This window comes from Haliotis rubra, unplaced genomic scaffold (assembly GCF_003918875.1).
Source record: "Haliotis rubra isolate DU_JTF1 unplaced genomic scaffold, ASM391887v1 Scf2549, whole genome shotgun sequence".
Taxonomy (NCBI): Eukaryota; Metazoa; Mollusca; class Gastropoda; order Lepetellida; family Haliotidae; genus Haliotis; species Haliotis rubra.
In genome coordinates this window covers 15,776-18,443 of record NW_025766613.1, presented here as the reverse complement: position 1 = coordinate 18,443, position 2,668 = coordinate 15,776, and the positions used below count along the sequence as shown (strand labels likewise).

Sequence of the window (2,668 nt, the reverse complement as noted above, 5' to 3'; positions counted from 1 at the left end):
ATTTAGGCAACTCACTCACTCAGTTTTTTACCGGACCAAACACATGCTGTCCGTCGTAAAACAAATAAGAAAAACATATGAAAATGTTAACAATCTGAAACATTTTGGTTTCTGGATGAAAGGGTTTACACGTATATAGATGCAGCTATTGATTATTAGGATGCAGTATATATTCCTCCTGTACCGATGAAATCGTGTAATATTATATGGGCTTTCAATATGCTTGACAGAATGATGGCTGGAATTACAAGTGATGACATGCATTTGTGCCGATAGTATTAGTATTGCCGTTTACCAATTTACAAACATGTGCTGAACATTTTGATAGAAGACATCTGCATCTGCATCAACGCATAGAACAATTCATATACACGTATCTATCCATGCTCACATTCATACTGGCAGAGGGAAAGTAACGATAAGAGTGATATCCCCCGGTTGATGGATATGATCTTTTCTCATAATAAATGCACTGTTGTTTTTAGTTTAAATTTTCAAAGACACTGCGCTTTATTGTCGCAAGCCCTAATTGACAAAAAACAATAGAAAAATCCCCATGATTTTGGTCTTAGAAAAGTAGCACTTGATAACTGGCAATTGTGTGACCACTGATTCAACAGTCTTTTGTCACAGTTTCCCCGCTTAACGATTATTTAGTTACTGCGAACTGTAGTGGACTTGACAATAGCTTACGTCATGAAAGAGCAATCATCCTGTTCCTTTCAGATTTGTCAACTCTTGAGTACCATGAAATGCTGACGTGGACGTTCGAGCATGATATAGCCCTTTGGAAAGCCGGCCAGAGACAGGCATGTTTCAAAACTCTCGCCGTATATCCAGTTGAGGTGCGCAGCTTTAATTTCCATGCAGTACACCATAAACGTTGACTTGCCTTTGCACGTGTTTTTGATAGGTGCCACCGATAGGGCAGACTATTTCTGCCGTTTCTCGATCCCCGCGGGCTGCATTGTAATTTATATCGAGATACGTGTTGTAACCATACGTGTCTGTATTTGTAGATGATTGCTATTGTCATATTTACGTTTTCTGTGCACTATTTACCAGTATTTCTAAATTATTTCAGCTGATGTACTTCGGGCCAGTTAGCCAACATGGCATAGACGAAATGGAAGTATATCTCCATGGACCAAGGAAATTCCACAATGAAGTAACACGAATCCAAAACCTTAATCATTACACATAAGTGTGTCAAAATAAAGGCAAAATTTATGATCAAATACAGCGTCGATTTGACAACACCCAAATACATGTTCTTTCGCTGAATAAATGCAGTCATTTCATCTGCCACTGTTTTTCATTTCAAGCAGATGTAGTTATATGCACACATGACAATCCGGGTTAAAACAGGTCTCCAGCAACCAATGCTTGTCGTAAGAGTCAACATACCGGATAAGGTGGTCAGGTTCACTGACAAAATGATTTTCGTGAATTGGTTTGTCAATATGGCCGCTGTTATGAGTGAGTGAGTGAGTTCAAATTTTGCGTCACATCGGCAATATTCCAGCCATATCGTGACGAGAACAATTTCATATATATGTCAATTTAAAAAAAAATCTACAACGTAACAACCTGTCATCGAAGGACAGTAAAAATACTAGCGTATCACAGCTCTTATTTTAAAACTAGCATGTAAAATCCAAGAAGACAATACAATATAAAAATCGGGCTATAGATCGCCAACAACTGAAGGTAGATTACCATACTACTGACTGACTAAATTTGGTGTTTACGCCGCTTTTAGCAATATTCCAGCAACATCACGGCGGCGGACACCAGAAATGGGCTTCGCACATTGTACCAAAGATCACCATACTAGGGACCATGGGGACTTATAGGGCCTTTGCTACCTGCATGGACCCTAGTTGGATTTACACCATCCCCTCAGCCGCTGGCGATTGTAGGAAAATTTAGCCAAATTTTAAAGAACAAAAATACTACGTTTTTAAGATTTGGTAAGCTTAAATTTAACATTGAAAGTTTTGGGACTTACGCACCCTGTCAGGAGGACAATAATGTTACATTACTTCAACCCCCTTTGAGGGTACAGCCACTAACAATCACAGTTACTAATCTAACCTACCAATAATAGAATATCTATCTATTTACAAACCATGTATCAAGATTTATCTAGTAATTCTATTTCTTTTAAAAATTCAAGGAATAAATGATAGTAAACATTAAAAAGATCCTTCACTGTTTTGACATTGAAATATTTATCCCTTGTGATGGGCCGCAGTAATGACCATGCTAAAACCGGATTTGAATGACTAGAACATATTCGAGTGAGCCCAAGCAAAGAAGATTCCTGCTTCAGTTTCCAGTATGGCTCCAGTGCGTTTCCGTTACCTAGTTTGTGCTTATATTCATCCCCAAAATGCAAATATGAAGTTTTATATTCTATATTCCTAACATATCGGCATTATGGAAATGAGCAACCACATGGAGCTATCGTTAATCGTGCACCTGTTGCAATACACATGCATAATATCATCTTAACCAGCCACTGTTTCAAAAACTCACACCGTTTCATCAAGATAAGAGACATGTCTTATGCACATTTTCACTCACAAACACACTAATGCAAAAATGCAGACATACATCCTGCATTTTGACACCAAATTAAACCATTTATCACTATCACCATCTG

At 38.1% G+C, this 2,668-nt stretch overlaps 1 long non-coding RNA gene across 1 annotated transcript; it reads left to right on the top strand.

Annotated features, from left to right (window-relative positions):
* Positions 1–730: 730 nt before the first annotated feature.
* On the top strand, positions 731–1,301 carry LOC124279682. The gene is made up of 2 exons (XR_006899446.1): positions 731–845; positions 1,085–1,301. It is a non-coding gene; the product is annotated as an uncharacterized LOC124279682 (long non-coding RNA).
* The last annotated feature ends 1,367 nt before the right edge of the window (positions 1,302–2,668 follow it).